Source organism: Melospiza georgiana, chromosome 12, assembly GCF_028018845.1.
Source record: "Melospiza georgiana isolate bMelGeo1 chromosome 12, bMelGeo1.pri, whole genome shotgun sequence".
NCBI classification, from domain to species: Eukaryota; Metazoa; Chordata; class Aves; order Passeriformes; family Passerellidae; genus Melospiza; species Melospiza georgiana.
The window spans coordinates 4,420,763-4,440,249 of NC_080441.1; the positions used below are offsets into that span (position 1 = coordinate 4,420,763).

General features: G+C 44.6%; 1 protein-coding gene across 2 annotated transcripts in view; it reads left to right on the forward strand.

The window, feature by feature from the left end:
* Positions 1-13,925: 13,925 nt before the first annotated feature.
* Positions 13,926-19,487, forward strand: part of HDX (highly divergent homeobox) — a 36,734-nt gene continuing 31,172 nt past the window's right edge. Inside the window, exons 1-2 of one of the 2 annotated variants that reach the window (XM_058032907.1) lie at positions 13,926-14,048; positions 17,817-17,962. The gene's annotated coding sequence lies outside the window, so the exon portion shown is untranslated. The remainder of the gene's footprint in view (positions 14,049-17,816; positions 17,963-19,487) is intronic. The other variant, XM_058032908.1, reaches the window with a different exon arrangement.

A 19,487-nucleotide genomic window follows, 5' to 3' on the forward strand; every position in this document is an offset into this window, starting at 1 on the left:
TGTGCTGCTTTTTTCTCTGTGTATTTTAGTGCTCACAAAAGCTCCTCCTCTGACCTCTTGGGACTGAAATCCTCTATTTAGCCACAGAACATGAACATCATGAGCAGAGGCACTGCAAACTTCCTCCTGTCTTGCATCACTTTCATCATAACATCACCTTTTTTTTTCAGGAGCTGCCCTTTAGCTGTTGCTTCACTTCCTTGACATCAAGAGTAGCTTTTCTATAAAACAGGTTCTCTAGATTACACATCTTGTGGAAAAATAATCACTTTTTGCAGCCTTATCCAGAGTTTTAAATGCAACTGAAGTGTATTAATGCCAAAGATATAATGTAGAAAAAATTAACCAAAAATATCATTCTTCTACAAGAGAAATCCATTGATTTCAGTGAAGACATTATGAAGTTACAATATGGGTCATTTTTTCTCATAGAAGATGAACTTTGTGTTCTTTGACTCAGACTACAAATGGCAGAGAACACTGAAATATTTTCATGTTAAGGGAAACAGGATCCTCTGTTTTCAGCCTGTTTGTTGATACACCAACATGTTCAGTCTCCCAAAGAGCCCCAAATAAGAAGGAATGTTCCCATCTAGGAATACCCAAGACAATCTTCAAAGCAGAGATACAAGTGATGCCTTGTGAATGCTGCCCTAGAACAGAGGCTGGACAGAGTTAAAGAATAAGGCAGGGATTTATTAAAAGGCCTCAATGGATACACTCTGGGCAGCACAGAGCCCAGCCAGGGCTGCACCCAAGATGAACCAAAATGGTCCCAAAATGCACGAGTGGTCATGGGGTCTGTCCCTGGGATCAGTTCTGCTCCATTTGCACCTTGCAGTTCATTGTCCCATTGCAGCTTTAGCCCAGGCAGTCCCACCCTGCTTGTTTTTCTCTCTCCAGCCCACGGTGTTTGTGCTCCTGGGCTGAGATTTGGATCATTTGTCCTTGGTGCCCAGCTGGAGCAGGAATTGTTTTGTCTCCCTGCTCTGTGCACAGAGCTCACCATGCCCTGATGTGAAGCCCAGACCCACACACTAAAGCAGCACAGAGTGTGAAAAATATAAAATCTAAAACCTGAGGCATCACATGAAGAAAGTCCCTTGAAGCAGTACCAGATGAAGAGGCTTCCACCTTGCCAAGGAAGTCTCCATTTGGGGACTTGTGCCACCACTGTGAGTCACAGCTTCCTCCCCATATAAACTTCATGAGGACACAGATATTTGGGTGATATTTGGGTAATGTTAACTTTGAGCTGCTGGGAAACACAGGGCACAGGGGCCTCATCTGCTTCACTGATCTCCTCACTTTGCCATCACCAGTTTGGCAAGCAGGGGAAACTGCAGACAGATCCTTTGTTATCGTTTTCCTGCACAGAACTCCTCCAGGAACAGCTAAAAAGCTCTGCTCAGTTCAGAACTGACTACAGGAACTAAATTAAGGAGAAACAGGGAAATATCTCGCAGCAAGTCTCTCTGAGCCTCTCATGCAGCTTCAGAGGGATCCTGTAGCACTGTGCAGGCAATTCCATGCTCGGAATGGATTCACTCTCTTAATTCAGTTTTCCATGACATGGAGCTTACAGCACTGACATTACAGGGTCAGCATGAGAATTTCTGAGGGCAAAACTGGGCAATCTCTCCCAAAATAAGTTCCAGCTCAACAGAAATCATCTGTGTTATGCCAAATTTATTACACGTGGATCAATGGCCTTTATTTTGTAGATATTATGGAGATCAGACTAAATATTCAGACCTCTCCTTTTTGACCCTAAAATCATAGGAATTTTAAAATTTGAGTGCTGCTAACTCCAGCCTCTTTTCATTGAGGAAAATAAAATGTCAGAATATTTATTACTACAATATGTTTAATTTCCTGCCAATACATCCATATTCATTTATATACAATATGATTGGTATTTGCCTTTCCCCTTCCTCTAGTAAATAAATGGAAAATACTTATTTGATAAAAATGGAATAAATGTTCAATGTACTTCCTCTGCAAGAATCACATAAAAACTTTTAAGCAATAGACCATCTGCTTCTCACTACATTAGGTAAACAATATTACTTTGGGAAAAAAAAGCAGTAATAATGGAAAACTTGACAACAGTAATAAAACTTCCAAACTATTGATACCAGATTCCCTTGCAATTCATTATCTGCTGGCTGGAAAGTTGGCTTTGAAGCACAAGTGCCTGTTGATTTTCCTAAAGCGTTCAGGGAAACAACTCAGAATATTCTGTGATTCTGTGGAACTTGGGCTGTATATTCTGTGTGACATTTATGGTGTGAAGAAAAGACACAGCAATGTTGGAAATGGATTTGTTTTGCCATTGAGGGACCCTCAGTGTGGTGGGAGAGGAGGGACAAGCTCATACTCAAGTGTCCAGGAGAGCCTGGGTGCACTCTGGGCCATTCCACTGAGAAAAAACCACTTTAGTATTTGTGTTCCATCATTATCTCCTTCTCTGCCATCCCACAGCAAAATGTGCCTTACAGAAATGTCTGAGCATGAACTTCAATATTCAAAGAGTCATTTTGCCTTGTAGAGATATCTGATGGGGTGACCCAGGATGTGCTGGCACGGGGAATGTCAGATTCATAAAATTGTGACAATTATTATCATCCCATCTTCATTTTCCCCCGTGATTTTCGGTCCAAGCTTGTCTTTCATGTTGCCAAGTGACTGGTGACAGCAAAAGCTTTTCTTCAAGGCATTCTCAAGATGGCTTTTTCTTTATCTTCCCATCTCTGCAAAGCCCTGCTATTATTAGGTCTTCCTAATGCCTTGGTTAAAACCTCCGAGATTATGCTCCTGCTGTATACTCCAGTAGCCTCTTCATTCTCCATGTTTAGTTAGACTCAATATTTGCTTGGAGGACTGGCTGTGACTACAGAGATATTCCCAGTGTGTGACTGGAGCCAGGTTTTGTGTTACCTTAATATTGTGAGTAGAAATAGAGATACAAGAATCTGAAAGGTAGAAAAAGAAAATTCGTGCGAGCCTTGAATACTTGCCAGACTAACCTGACATGAAAACATCTGCTGCAGCCTTCACCAGGGGCACTTCAGAGAATTTAGGATGTGAAGCTTCCTATCCTGCCCTTGATACATCTGTGAAGGAGGAAACCTCAGCTCTAAGTGCAGAGCTGGAGATTTTTCATCCTTTCTGCAGCCACAGAGTTAAACACTGATCCGAAAGAAGGATGCAGAATAAAAAGGTCTCTTCCCTTCAGCCTGTCTCTCCAAATTAACTTGATTTGCTGTTTAGAGACTGAGGAGATGATGGTGATGTGTCCTGTCGTGTTTTCCTCTGCATCCCAGCAGCATGCCCTTTGCTCTTAACCAGGAGCTTTGCATCAGCAACCAGCTTTCCTCCTGTAATTAATTTCTCAGGGCTCTTCCCCTGCTCTTTCCATTCCAAACAGCTCTGCTCTCTCTTACATGCAACAGTAGTTTTATTTTGAAAGGGCCTGGCAAGCAAACAACATGATGTTTTCCCTTTGGACAACCTGAAGCCATGTTAGATGGTGACAAGACGTGCTCTGATCAAGCCGAGGAAGGCACAAACTAATTGCCAAGAGCTGGGGAGCTCTGTAGCTGTGCTTCAGAGCCAGCTTTCATTTCTCTCTCACTTTCCTGCAGTCACAAATTGCACCAGCTCAGCTCCAAAATAAAGGCCTGCCATCCAGAAACCTTGTTTATAGGAAGGGCTGTCAGAGCCATCTGCAGCTCCTGCTCCTTCCTTCCTTCCACACCCCAGCAGCTCTCGGTCCTCCTGTCCCCTGGGAGGCAAGGACAGCATGTTCTGCAGCCACCAAACACCAACCACAGCCCTGCCACAAAAATCCAGGGATAGATCCCTTGGTTTAGGGATTTTCAACAGCTACTGCAACAACAGTTCTTTAAGTGCTCTCTGATTTCTGACATATCTGATCCCCTGTGCATCTCCTCAGGATCTTCAAGTCCTTCAGGTCTCCATGAGGAGTCTGTCTTCTCTTTTTCAGCATCTTCACAGTGAGAAAAACCTGCATTTTCATCTCTTCCCTTAGTTGGGCTTGTTTTGCCTGTGAGTATGATTAGAAATGCACATATCAAAACCTCTCACCCTAAACCAAGGAGCCAAGGCTTTTAATGTAGACATAACCACGACCAAGCCTTGCCCTCGGAGCCTCCTGCACATCCACCAGCAATTCCCCAGGTCACTGAGTTTCACCAGCTTTGTTCCTCAAGCTCCTGCTCTTTCCCCAGCTGAATCCAGTCCACAGCCCCAGGACTCAGCTTTTCAAACCTCTCCTGTGGTTTGAGCTGCTGTGGGTTTATTTTTCCGTTCAGTGCAATGGCAGCAGCAGCAATTTTGGGCTACACAGCTTCTCTGCAGGTGTTACTGCTGTGAGCCAGGGCTGGGAAAAGGTGAGACAGGTGAGAAACCTGTTAAGGACTTGCCCCTTATTTGCTGGTCCCTGCAGACAAGGCCCTGTGTCCTCTGCTTGGAAGAGCTCAAGGATTTTAGCGACTATTTCAAATTATAATGTTTAACTAAAAATCAAAGTCGTATATTCCAATATTATCTCCCTCTTCCCCATAATTCCTCCAAGGCTCATCTCAGGATAATAACTTTACATCATGTGAGCTACCCATTTAACATTTTCTTAACTCTTTGGGGAAGGGGTGTAACTGTGCAGCCGTCTTAAATTAATTTGAAAGAGTTAGGGAAAAAATTGGTTCCATTAATCTATCTAAAACTATCCATATTATCTCCATCTATTATTTATAAATTCATTTTGCATTCTAAACTAAACCCCACACCGTCACTTATGTTTAATGCTGCCTGCCCATTTTCCTGATGAAGTGCCACATTTGCTGCATTTCTGCATCACATCTTTTTAACAAATGTCTAATTTCTGCAATCATGTATCTTGCTAAGAAAGTTCTTCCTCCTTTTGTATAGCTCACCAGTTTTGCTGTATTGCTGCTCTCTCCCAGTACATCATCGTGGAACTTAGCAGGACATTTCTCATGTTAATTGAATGTTCTGCCCATATATACAGATATTTATAATCTCCTGGGGGAAAAACTGTTTTAGTGGCTTTTCACAGCACAATTCATTTTCTTATTTCTACTTATTCACAGAAAATGTTAGGATTAAAAATAGCTTAGGCTGAAAATTTTGGTGAAAGCTTTCTCCCCTAAAATTATAAGTGACATGTTTTCACACTTAAACAAAAATATGTATCATTAGCTGTGAAAAAAGTGACATAAAAAGAGATTAATTTTTAAATATATTAATTTATTGTAAAAGACTTTGTACAATGTTTTTTAATAAATCTCTGATTAACTCTTCTGGTAGAACATCACCCTGGTTGGAATTCCAATCTTCAGACTAGAATACAAAGGTTAATTATTTTGCTGTTAAATTGCCACCAGAATCAAAACTTTTCAGGAATAATGACTCACATTTTCCTATCTTTTCAGCTTTGAGTTGCTGCTTCTAGGCTGTGACCCTGTAGATTGAAAGAGCATTTTCAAATTCTACTATTTATCACAAATGTACGTCTTGGACACTAAAATCTCCCCCAGGCAAATAAATTTTTTATGCTGAAGATAAGCATTCCCTTTTGTATAATTTTAGCTGTACCAAGTTAATAGCTCTAAAATATGACTTGATTTGAATCTCAATTTCCAAACACTGCTTTGCCAGTGCAGCAGCTAGAAAGTGATACAAAATCAAGGTGAGCTTTCACAGGGATGTGACAAGGAGAGGACTGACATTAGAAAGTAATACAGAATCAAATTCCCATTCCTGGAACTCAGTTCATCACCCTTTGTGGGCCTGTTGGGTCACTCTTGTGATTAAAAGCCAATCATGATTATTTGAATATTCCTTTCCAGTCAGTTGTGTCCCTTCTGTGTCCCAGAAATTTCAGCTGGATCACATTTCTTAGTTGGCTCAGGAAAACAATATCATTCTGTATTAAAAATGATCATAGCAAAGTTACATTTATGCCCATGAAGAAGTGACATTTATGTCCATTTGTTGGCCAGAATAAGAAATCCTTTGGACTCAGAACTTTCCCTTCTCCTACAGACACAAACTGGGGCTGTGGCAATCAGAAAGAATTCATGTATTAAACCACTTAAGCACAGCATAAGGGCCTGCTCTGACTTGGAAAGTGGTTATGTTAATTAGCTTAAATTTGCAAGAATTTGACTAAATAGGAACAACTTGACATTTAGTTTGAAAGGTCTAAATGTTTCTGCAGAGTTCAGACACCAGTACTGCAGGTAAGGTATTCCTTTTTTTTTTTTATCCCTTCCCAAATGAAGCCAGGAATACAAAAAGTTCATTTGCAAATGTTTACCTAACATAAAGGACTTAGAGGGGGCCTATCAAGGAGGCTGACACAGATCCTGATTAAGTCGAATCCCTGGCAATAGACTGTGCCATGAAGTTGGGCTATTTGCTTTTCTTCAATCCTCCCTGGCTTTAGATGCTCTCAAATCTTCCCTAATCCCCGCTGAAGGGCACAGCTAATTAACCTGGGAAGGGGCTGCTCTGCCTTTGCAGCCTCCCTGAGCACCTGCAAACACCCAGGTGATGCCTGCAGATGCTCCAGGAGCAGGGACATATCCAGGGCTGGGGAATGGCACCAGGGCACCTTTCTCACCCTGCAAAGGACAGAGATCATTTTCTGCTGCTCACTGGGCTGCAGCTCCCATATCCCATTGAGAATGATACATTTATTTCTTCCTTCCCGTGTTTCACGCTGCCAAAGCCCATCCTGGGTGTTCATTGCCCTGTTTCACTGCCCTCTGTTCCCTCAGCAAACCCAGCGATATCTGGCATCTCCTTTGTCCCCAATTTTCCTGCTGCTGTTGAAATGCTGCTTTGAACCCCGCTCCTCTGAAACTGCACAAGTGACCACAGCTTCCCTCTCTGTTTTTTTAATTCCCAGAGTCAGAAATTGATTAGTTAATGGAGCTTAAGCTCCGTGGCTTGCAGCACCCTGCACCCTTTCATTAGCTGGGAATCCGAGATAAACACAGTGATTTAGGGCTGCTGAGCAAATCCATCAGCTCCATGGCATGACAGCTCACTGCTGCTTTTGCTCTGGGAGCTTTACTCAAATACACTGCTAACAGCTGGGTTTTTTCCCCATATTGTATCAAAAAGCTTTTTTTCTTTTTTTCTTTTTTTTTTTTTATAGGATGTGTTAAGGCACAGGGGAAGCAGCAGCTTCCAGGAGTGGGTGCCCCCACAGAGCAGGGTCACAGCCAGGACTGAGGTGGCCCAGGGGGGCTGCAAGGGGGTCCTGGAAGAGTCTGTGGGGTTGGGAGAAGAAAGACCCCAGAAGGACAGTGTGGGGGCAAAATGAAGCAAAAGGTCAATGTGAATGTAAAATATATTATTATTTTATTATAAAATGTATTAAATATATATTTTTAATTGGAAAATGCAGAGATCAAAGTCAGTTATTGATACTGATGAATGCTGAGGAGTAATGTTAATTAAGGTTTCATAACTGGAAATTCCCTGGTCAGCAACACTTTGGTACTGTCTGGAGACTCAAATCACACAGCCCGTCCTTGGTGCACTAAAATATGATAAATGCAGCATTTCTATCATCTCAAACACAGCCTGCTGGAATTCCAGATGTGGGGATCACTCTGTGTGGGAGTTACTCCTGTGCTGGAACACAAGACACCCACCAAACAGTCAGCCAGGACTAAAAAGGCTTTTGACATGATCCAAGAGATTTGTCCTGAGTTCCTGTGCTCTTACCTTGCATTTAAAAGGAGACAGCTCCATTTGTGCCCCAAATGCTGCCCTAAGTGCCTCCCCAGAGCTCTGCCTCGCGGGGACAGCTGGGTGACACCTGCACCTGAACCAGGCTGGGCATTTAGTCCCACCTCAAAGGAGATTAAAGGCATTTCCTGGGTATGGCTGTTCCCAAAGAAGCATCCATCAGAACCCCAAAGTACAAACCACATCACCAGGGACTGGGAAATAACCTTCCCCCCTTCTTACAAAAGCTTCCCTTTAATGTCACATCATTCCATTTTATCTGGGCTGAGATAAAAGAAGATTAAATGGAGAGGAAGTAAAACAGGTTGGAAACAATAATGTAGTGCTACCACAAGTACCACTAATTTCCTTCATTTAAGGAAATTACTTAAACAAATAGTCATTCATACAAAAGCTGTCTTCTTTCATGAAAGAAATAATTTGCATTTAAACAAATTTCTCTGTAGATAAAAGAAAACAAGGTTACAATAAAGGGAAAAATATTTGGCATCAAGCCATCAATACTTCAACTTTATTGTTATCTCAAAGACAAAGATGGAAGATTACTTTGTAAATATATTTAACAGGATAACTCTGTAATGAATGATAGCAGTTGGTGATAAGACAAACTTTACAAGTCTTGTTGTAAAATAAAAGTGGTGCTATGGGACTGAATAAATATTCGGAAATTTTATCTACAAAAGAGAGTGGATCCTTCCCGAGGAGGACACTTCCTCTGACCAGGGTTCTACTGTGACTCTTTGCCTTCTCTTGAAACCCCAACTGCAAACCGATGGATGGATGGATCAGCCAAGCAGGGATGGGAATTGTCTCATGGGAATTGTCTCAGGGATTTCCCTCCTTGCTGAAATCTGGCACTGCCAGAACTGGCATTTTTAGCTAATCTTGTATTTTTGGGAGGTCCTGTGAGGAGCCTGTTTTCAGCAGGGCACCCAAGGGCTCCCAGTGGGGTCAATATTGATTGAGTAGTTCTGTGCTTTCCTTTCAGGAAGTGCTTGTGGTTCACCACTGCTGAAAGGATTTCCCTGGAATCATTCAGATTCTCACCTTTCCTCTTCAACAGGAATGTGGAGCTGTTGAGGACCATCAGGTGCTTTGTACTTCTATTTTATTTGTAAAATTGATTCCAAAGTTTTTGTCTTCATCTCTGCTTTTAAGGCACTATTTCCTTTAGAACTAAACCTACATTTTATTTTATTGTATAATTTCTTTCCCTTACTTTCGCTTGCTGTGACTGAGGAGAAAAATGAGCTTGACTAAATCAAACAAGGTAAGAGAAGCAAGGAGAAACACTTGAAGGAACTGCTGGGTGATGGTTATTTTTATTCCAAAGAATTAAGGACAACCACTACATTAAAGGGGAAAAAATCCCCACTTTTCAGGCTCTTTCAGCCCAGTCAGGGGTATAAGAGAAAAAATAAGGACTGGACTTTATTCCATCTCTTTGGTGGAGATGGAATAAAGTGTGGACCCACAGGTGGAAGAGAAGGAACAGAGGAATGTTTGATGTTGGGAGACCTGAGCACATGGAAAAACCATCTTAACCTCTGGAGAAATACAAGGCAAAGAAAAGCAAACTGCTGCCTAAACTAATAAATGCTTTGAAGATTCCAACTCAAAGTTTTCTTGGCTGCTTTTCTAAAAACATCATGGGAAATAAGAATTGCTTGGGCATCACCTTTAGGTCAATCATCTCACCAATTGAATTGGGCTTGTAGGGGAAAAATAAATGACAAAAGGAGAGGTTGTACAGATTTTTTTATTTTAATGATGGTTCTCTCCCTGGTTCTTTACTTCCTCATGCCTGGTTTTGTTTGCATTTTTATTTTAAAAATATTTTAACTTTTTCTTTGTACTATAAAATTTTCTATGCCTGGAATACTAATGGGTGAAAAATAAATATACGGAAATTATGTCCCTCTTTGTAAAAATTTTTGGTGTATTGCAATTTAGATGTTCCTCGAGTTCATAATTTCCCCTGCTCAGTGTGTGAAAAATTATCAAAGGCAATAAAAATGCAAGGAAACAGCATCCCTGATTTTCTTAAAAATATCCCAATAAGATAAAAAGTGGAACAAATCCTTAAAATATCTACCCAGCCAGGCTGTTTTCCATTTTTTCCCACAAGCACCAGCTGTTTTTTCCATACCAGCACAAAGGACATATTTACAGATTCAGTTTATGGGAGCTTTGTTTATGCACTGGGTGAGGATTAACAAGTAATTTTAATTAATATGGCAAAACCAAGTTCAAAGAAGACAGAAAATTTGTAAATCTTGTAAGACCACTAATTCTGGCTGGGCTTTTAGATGCAGAAAATGTGCTGCATGGAATTTTCCATATTAACATTTTTCCTAAGGTTTACACACTGTAATCCTTTCTCCATCACCATTTCTCACAGAACCTCCTGATTTAGTAGATTTTAAATTACACCCTTGTACTCCTCATATTTAGTGGGTCTTTATAGTATTTCTGTAAAATGAGCATTGCTGTTGTCATTTTGGGTGTTCATTGAGCAGAAAAACTGGGAAAGAGCAGGAACTTAAATCAAGAACTTGATTTCCAGAGCAACTTTTTTCCCTGGAAATCGAATAGCAGCAATAGGAAAAGAAGGACATACATATGTTGGTGAAAAAAAAAAATTGGATTTTAAAGAATAAATCACTTCAAACTTTCCTTTGTGGCAGAATAAGGAGCCTTGTAGAGACATGAAGCAGTAAATATTACATATCTTGGCTTTAGCAGGGTTTTTGGAATGCTCAGACACATTCTTGGAGGGGACAAAGCCTCAGAACTGCCTGAGGAGCTCCTCAGGGAACTGCTGATACACTTCTCCAACAAAATGAAAGGACCAGTGGGGTTTTCCTGTGGCCACTCTTGAACCTGAAGTTTATAAATCTCTTACAAGGGTTGAACTTATTGAAGATTCAGGATGAATGATAGCAAGAAGTTCCCAAAAGGAGCTTGGTCAAGCACCAGATCAACTCCAGGCTTTTCCATATTGGATTCTCCACACATTTTCCCAAGCACAAGTTGGACCCTTTGGGGACAAGGGGACAGATTCAGTGCAGGTCCCTTTTTGGCTGATGCAATGCAGCCCCATGGTTTCATGCCTTGGAGCAGCACCAGAGCCAAATTACTCAGTGGGACAGAGAATTGCAAATACAAAAATTCCAGGTGAAAATGGGCTCTTTTCCACCCTGTTTTCACTCCTTTTTGAAAGGCCTCTGACTTTATAGGTGAGCCCAAGGTCTGGCTTAGAGCTACATCCTTTAAAACATCCCCTAAAATAATGGCATAATAAGTCTGCATCCCTTAAAACATCCCCTAAATAATGGCATAATAAGTGAATAAAGCTGTCCTGGGACAGGGTTCTGTGGAGTGGGGTGGGTTTGCCCCTGCGCCTGCCTCAGTGTTTTCCAGGCTCCATAAAAAGGCAGAGAAATGGAAATAGCAGCTGTTGCTCTAAACTGTGTGACCAAAGCTGTCACACAGCAGCTCCCAAGTCCTTGTCCAGGAATTCTGAGCCATCCCTACAGACTCCTCTCACCTGCTAAAGGTCTGAGAACCCACGAGCTGCTGGAAAAGGGAAAGCTCTGGAACACTGGTGTGATCCTGCAGCTGGGTTCCTGAGGGCGGAATCCAATCCCTGGTGTTCCAGGGAGCCATGCAGATGTTCCCAGCTGTGGCAGGAAATGCCCACACCCAGCCCTGGCCCCAGGGCAGAGCCACACGGGGTCAGTCACTAATGGTGAGCTGGGTTCATCAGTTTAATGAGCTCCTGCACAGGAGTAGCAGCACGGTCTCACTTTGATGCTGACTCCCTCATGGAAGGGCTCCTTTCATGTTCCAGGCTGCTGTTTAAACCACCAGACCGATCTGCCAGCCCCTGCTAATTTAAATCTGTCATTAATGAAGGAGGAAGCACTTAGATCTGGTAGCAGGAGAGGAATATTTGGTTTATTTCATCCTTTCATAGTTTTTTTCCTCAAGGTTTGGCTCCTTAAGAGGCATTACCAGGGAGGGAAATACATAACATGAGACTCTTTATGGAGCTTGTCACTCCTGTGCTGCAAACAGCAGCTTTGTTAACCTGTATGTTCAGCCTCCTACATTGTAAAGAACATTACTGTGATCAATAAATCTTCTTTTGGGGCTGCTAGTCGGCAAACTGGTTTCTTTGACAACTTAAATACACATCTCATGTCTCCTTCAGGAACGATTCTATGAGTTTTTTGATGAAAACTATAGAAAAAGCACCTGTAAGCCCATTGTTAGTCAAATTAGAGCCCTTGAAATATTACTTTCTATTATTCACCATTTTAAAGGAGTTTAATAGGCTGCATTTTATCAAACACCACTGTATTTTTCAAGGGATATCAGAGAGACTGTCTCACCATTTTTGTTTCCCAAGCTGCAGATATTATGAGAACAAAACATACCAAGTTTCTCAGGAATAGTTCCATATTATTTTCTATAAAAGCAGTGGTGTAGAAGTTTTGTGGTTGCTGTATTTGATTTTTACAGGGCAAGTGTTGATGGCACACAGAGGAAGGGAACATATCCAGGAGACAAAAAAGCACAACAGAAGATTTAGGGTTTAAATGTATGGGCTCCCCCTAAAATCCTGTTATTAAATTCAGGATGTTTACTACACCATAGAATTATAGAATGGTTTCAGATGGAAAGACCTTAAAGATCATCTGTTCCCAAGTCCCCAAAGGGACGCCACCACTAGTTCAGATTCCGTGTTAAAATTTTTAAACAATGTAAACAACTTCTTGCAATTTTAAAATAAACACTGTCTGCTTTTCTCCTCCCTGCCTACAGAGAACCAGCAGCAATTCTTTCATTTCAGTCCTGCAGAAATATTTACTGGAACTTCTGATTAAAGCATCCTACAAAATTAATTGCCTGTTTAATATTTTAACATTGTGACTTTCAGAGGAAACTCTGAAGTTTGGAGTAGGGATGTGGCCTGTCTGGAGGCTTTGGAATGAACACAGGTCTCAAATCTGCTTCTGACTTCTCGGTGCTCCTACAGCTGAGCCAATAAACAGTGGTTTCACATGATGTCTACCACAGAATCCAGCAGAATGGGCCAGCAGGGTGCTTCCTGCTTCTTTGTTCAGGAGATTTCCATTTGGAGGGGAAATGGAGCCCAAAGGAGGGCTGGCACTGATGCACCTGGCAGTACCTGGACCCTGTAAGGACACAGGAGTGAGGGTGTGAGGTTTGTGCTGTCACCAACTCTGGCCATGGCCCTGAGGAGGTGTCTGGCCCCACCTGCCCTGCACTGTCCACCTGGAAACACTGGTATTTCCTCCCTTCCCAGACCAAATGTATCCATTCTGAGAAATAAAAGGTTTATTTCTTGAGTGCCATAATATTGATGTAAATCAAGTCCTGGTCCGTCAGGACCCTGGAGCTTTTGGGGTTTCACTGGGGAGTCTCCTCATGACTTGCCCTTTGCCATGGGATCACAGGGATGGGCAACCACAGCATCACTGGATGGAACAGGGTCACAGGGATGGGCACCCACAGAATCACTGGATGGATGGGGTCACAGGGATGGGCACCCACAGAATCACTGGATGGATGGGGCTGGAAGGATCTGGAGATCACCCAGTGCAAGGTGGGGTCACCTGGAGCAGGTGGCACAAGAAGTTGTCCGGGTGGGTTTGGGATGTCTCCAGAGACTCCACACCCTCCCAGGGCTCTGCCACCCTCATGGAAGGAAGTTTTTCCTGGTGTTGAGGTGGAACTTCTCGCGTTGTAGTTTATGGGCACTGCCCCTTGTGCTGTCGCTGGGCAGAGCCGGCACCACCCTCTGGGGACATGTACACGGATCGCGGGCTCCCTCCCCGTCTCTGCCCCCAGCTCTCAGGGATGGCTGTACAGGAGCACTCGCAGGGTGCTGCGGGCCGGGCCCGCGGCGCGGGGGCGGTGCGGGCTCCGGGGGCGGTGCGGGGCTCCGGGGCCGCAGCGGGGCCGGCCCTGCGGCCGCCCCGTCCCCTCACGGTGCCGGCGCTCCCGTGCGCGCCCCCCCGGCGGGCGGCGGGGGCGGGCGCCGTCCGGGCCGCGCTGATCGCAGCGCGCCATTGGCCGCTGTCTGCGCGCACGTCACGATCATGATGAGAATTAATGATCGGGGCCGCTGATTTCATTGTGTGACGCCGGGACCGACCCAGCCGAGCCCGGCCGAGCCCGGAGCCCCCGCGCCGGCCCCGCGCTACACGGTAAGCGCGGGGGAGTCCTCCCGGGGGGAGAGCGCGGCGGGGCCCCGAGCGGAGGGGCGCGGCGGGAGGGGAGGAGGAGGAGGAAGATGATGATGGTGATGATGATGATGGTGATGATGATGCCGGCGATGCCCCCCCCTTCTCCGGGCCCGGCGGTGGGGGTGGGGGGAGGCCCGCGCGGGCTCGCGCGCGCGGACCCGCCCGGCGCGCGCAGGCGCTGCTGCGCCTCCCGCCCCCCCCGGCGCGGCCCCGAGCGGGGGGGGCAGCGCCGGGCACGCGCCGGGAGCCGCCGCAGGAACTGCGCGTGCGCGCGCAGCCGCTCAGCGCGCGCCAGGGGAGGACCCGCGCGCCTGCGCTGACCGGGACCGCTCTGCGCGTGCGCGCCGGGCCTGGCAGCGGCCCCTCAGCAGCGGGTGCCTCAGGCTCAGACACACCGCGGGCACAGAAACGTGCCAGTGACAGAAACACCGCGGGCATAGGGGCACGGCAGGGACAGAAACACCACGGGCAGAGGGACAGTGCAGGGACAGAAACACCGCGGGCACAGGGGCACGGCAGGGACAGAAACACCGCGGGCATAGGGACAGTGCAGGGACAGAAACACCGCGGGCACACGGCCTGGGAAACACCCCGGCATCCCCAGCACATCGCCCGCTGAAGCAGGCACTCAGTGCCATGTCCAGCCTTGCCTTAAACGCTTCAGGGACGGGGACTCTGCCACCTCCGTGGGCAGACCTTTGCAATGTCTGAGCACTCTTTCTGTGCAGGAATTGTTTATAATGTCGATCCTAAACCTCCCCTGGCACAGCTCCTGCCATTGCTAATTTCCTCATTCCCTGGTGGAATCACAGAATCCCAGGATCACTGAGGTTGGGAAAGAGCTCTGAGATCACCGAGTCCAACCTCTGCCCAATGCCCACCTTGTCACTGAGTGCCACCTCCATCCTTCCTTGGGCACCAGGGATGGGTACTCCAAACCTCCCTGGGCAGCCCCTGCCATTGTCTTCCCGCCTGTTCCATGAAGCATTTCTTCCTACTGTCCAACCTAAACCTACCTTGCCAAAACTTAAGACTGTGTTCTCTTGTGTCATGGGTGCCTCAGTCCTTAGTGCCCGGGGTCCCCAGTGGCTCAGTGTGCCTGTGTTGGCTGGGGTGTGGAAGAAGATTAACTTTAAGGTCCCTTCCAACCCAAACCCTTCTGTGATTCCATGATATCGGCCTGCTGTGGTGCCAGGCACAGCCAGTGGTAGTTGGAGAGGGGCCTTGTGCTGCCACGCTTTTGTTCCCCAGGTGTTTGAGGATGAGGAGAAGGAGGATGTGTCCTTGGCTGTGCTGTTCCTGAGGTCTCACCCCTGGAAGTGCCTGTGTGGCATTCACCTGCCTGAGCAGTCCCAGCCCTGTCCCCTGCCCGCTGAGCCCAGGGTTTCTCATTCTGTGGATAAAATCACACATAACTCACCTAAAGCTGTGCTGTGTCCTCCCAGCTGCAGTCCTGAAGCAGCCCACATGTTCAGAGTAACACTGCATTGTAATGCTTCTTCCCTTTTTTCTGACATAGGTCTCACAAACACATACACACTTTATTTAAAACATGTGGCTAATCCAGCTGCAGTCAGGAGTCTCATTTGCATCAATACAGCAGGATGGGATGCATAAACCTGCAGTGTTGTGGTCATGGGTTATTATGTTATTAAGTTACTGAGGGCTGTCTAATTTGTCCCTAATAAAGGGCTGCGTTTTATAGGCAGGGCTGTAATACAATCCTGCAAACGCTGTACTTAGAGGAGAGGGAAGCAATTATGCTGCGAGTCACGGATATTTAAAGGCAGTTTTACAAGCTGGTGTGTACATTACACTCACCCAAGCATCAGCCTCATCCCCTGCCCTCAGAGTGAGTGCTTCTAACTGGTTTGGCCTGTGTAGGAGAGAGGCACCAACCTACAAATTCACATTATTAAAGGTTGTTCCTTGATGTGTGTCCAGTATCTCCACATAGTGTGTAAGTTGGGGGATTGGTTGGTTGATTGTTTTCTTTCCATTTGGGTTGTGCAAAAAATGGTGAGATTTTGGCAAAGGTGGAAAGTGGATGAGATGGTTTCAGTTCAAGTTTCTAAAGCTGGACGAATAGTGTCACTACTGCAGTCTTGTTTTATTTATGTCTATAGTAGTTTTCTTACCATAGTTCCAGTTTTGTCTCACATTTATATTGGCACTAAGACTTGTTATTTTTTGCCACTGGAGATCTGTGGAGGGAACAAAAAAACCCCATACATTTGGAGTGTGCCAATTTTCTTGTACCTCTTACAGATGGAGAGACTAAAACAGAAATAGGCTTTGTAAGGTGACTTTTTTCCTAGGAAAATGCATTTTTGGAGCTGAAGTTAAAAAAGAGAACTCTCAGAAACTGATTGTTCCCTTTTATCATTCTGTGTTAATCCCTGACAGTTTTAGAATGTGTTGTACCATAAATATTTTTATATTTTAGTTACTTCCTGGTGGCTTGTATTCTTGAGTTAATTGATTTATTTATTATTTATTTGACACCCAAGACTAGTTTCTATTGCTGTTTTAAGTGAGTATAATCATGGGTTTGTTTCCTATTTTTCAAATAATTAGTATTATCATAAAGATTTACCTTGTAAATGTTGACTTGATTCAGGAATGCAAACATTTAGGGACTTTTGGAGGCTAAGACCATAGTTCTGTACATTGTAGGCAAAAATTATTTTTCCTTCTTATGCTGGTCCTTTATTTTTTCTTTATTTTTTCCCCCAAGATCTCTCAAGTAATTCCAGAACAGCTCAGTAACTCCTGAATTATTTGGTTACATTGTTTTTCTCCATTTCCTTATAGTTGTTCTTTTTTGGTGGCACTCCTTGCCACTGAGTTGTTTCCATTAGTTGCTAAAAAGGAATGACCTGGCTTTACCAGGTCTCCCTGGAGAGATTGCTGATTTTGGAATGTTGGATGAAGTAAATGGGTTGGAAGGGCTGGATTGTGCACTGAGTCCCTGTTCCATGAGGCAGAGCACGGCTTCAGGAGCAGCCATGCTGGAGCTCTGCACGATCTCCCCTCTCCACTCATTCCCAGAGAAGGGAGGGAAGGGAAATACTGGGGAGAAGTTGCTCAAGCCACTAAAGAAGCCTGAAAAAGTTCAGCTGTAAGAACAACCCCAATGCCATGTGCTGGGGAGCTGGTGACGGTCTCAGGGTGTCCATGGAGTTGTCCTTGGGACACACTGAAGGCCATGGAGTTCCCTCTTTGTCCTTTTCAGTCACAGCCTGGGATCTCCCCGTGTCCCCAGTGCCTGACAGCACTTGGGCTCCATTTACACCTCCCAAACCACAACACAGCAGAGGGATCTTACAATGAGCAGATCTTTAAATTAGTGTTCAGTTCAGAAAGGCAGTGAGAAAACATCTTTATATTGTTGAGCTCACAGCAGGCTGAGGGGTGAGCCTGTGGGAGTGCAGAGTTACCAGTGATGGCTGGCCTGGGACAAGCAGCAGGAGCAAGGGGAACTTTGGAAACCCTGCTTTTGCAGCTGTCCTGGGTTCTTCTCTGCACTGCCAGAGACACCAACACACTTGGCCAAGGCTGCTTTATTTTATTAGAACAGGCAGATGTTGAATCCTTAAATACAGCTTTGCCACCTCTTTTATTAAAGTGAAAATTCAGCTTACGCTCATGGAACTTGTTTGCATAATGCTTTACCTGATTTTTATTAAATTTCACAGAGTTCTTTTCTGTAACACACTCTCTTTTCAGTGCCAATGTGTTGCCAACCAGCTGGACACCTGGCTTCCCAAAAGCTCACAGGCTTGTTTGCTAAGCTTGGCAAGTCAAGATCAAAATGAAATTATGATAAAAATCCATGTGGATTTCTAACTTGGAGTCTGAGGTTCAAGACAAAGGTGAGAAATCCTGAAGAGACTGGAGTGCTCTGTAGGTGCACAGATTGGGAAAAGGATAATTTATTCCCTTGGAAGTTCCTGAGGTTGTTTTGGATAATAGTCTGTGATGGAGGTGAATGACCTGCTCATTCCTTTCATTCTGATGCCTCAATGCTCAGTTAATTTAGCACTTTGCAAGTTACTTCCTGTGTTAAAGAAAATGTAAGCGCTCATTTCTTGTTCTAATTATGAAAACTGATGCTGAACATGTAATACTTCCCCAAAAAATAATCAGTGTAATCCTTTGATGAACATATCCTGCATTAATTTGTCTCAGAGACAGTAACATTCTGTTCTCACAGCTGTGTGAATACTCAGTGTAGGTGAATTCCCAGGTGTGTCAGGCACAGACAGTGAGCAGAACTTGTTGCCTGTGCAGGTGGGATGTGCAGAGACAATCCAGCTCTTCCTGGATTATTGGGATGGCTCTGGAGTCTGTGGTTTTCCAGGGGAGCTCCCAAACATTTATCAATTGTTTTTTTAAACAGGGTACTGCTTTAGATATTCAGAATCAGCACTTAGGAACTGCTGATAGCGAACTGATTTCCATCTGCATTTACAGGTGACATAATATTAATCAGAGAGCTTGGAACCTGCCAGGGACAGAATATTGTCAGAACCTGCCAGGGACAGAATATTGCTAGATGTCCTTCACACTGGTGTGAAATTGGTGGAAGATGGTACAGAGCTGTCTCTTGACTGAGGGTTTGATATATCCATGACACAAAAAGCTTTAATAAATCTCACCTGCTTGTTTGAAGGTTTAGATGTTGTAATGTGAACTGCAGTTATGACTCAGTTCATAACTCTGTGGTTGGAGGATCCTGTGATCTGTTTATTCAAATCAGTTTCTAATGGTCTCTGCAGGAAACCTTTGAGTTCTGCTTTACTGGATTCAAGGCAGAGGCTACCAAGGAATCTTACCAGGACTTTGGTTGGCAGGTGTAGTTCCTGAGTGATTAAAATGCACTGTAAAAATGAGTTATTAAAGCAGAGCATGACCTCTCCTGAGCTTAGCTGGGCCAAGCCTGTCATGCAATGCTCAAGGGTTTATCTGAAGTTCAAGTGATTTAATCAAAATGCTCCACCCTGTCTTTATCTAAATTACAGATGTCAAAAATAACAGTGAAAGCATTTTAACACAGAAGTGACCTTGGATACAGAAATCCACATAATTAAAAAACATGTCAAGGACCTGACAGGGGTCTTCCCTCGCAGGTCATCAGGTCTGGCTTTAAAAACTCATCTTGCCAGTGGAGAGTCTCCAGTGCAGTTGTGAATTGTTTGGAGAGCGTGGTGTGGTGGGCCTGGGTATGGAAATGCTGGAGCTTGGGGGTGACTTCAGCAGGATCTGGACAGATGAAGTTTCAGGACTGTTTCTGATGAGGTCATTTGTGGGAACTGAGCTCCACTAAATAAAACAGGAGCGCTGAAACAGGAGTAGAGTGGAAGCTGGGAGCTGCCAATTGTGCAGGAGGAAAAAGAA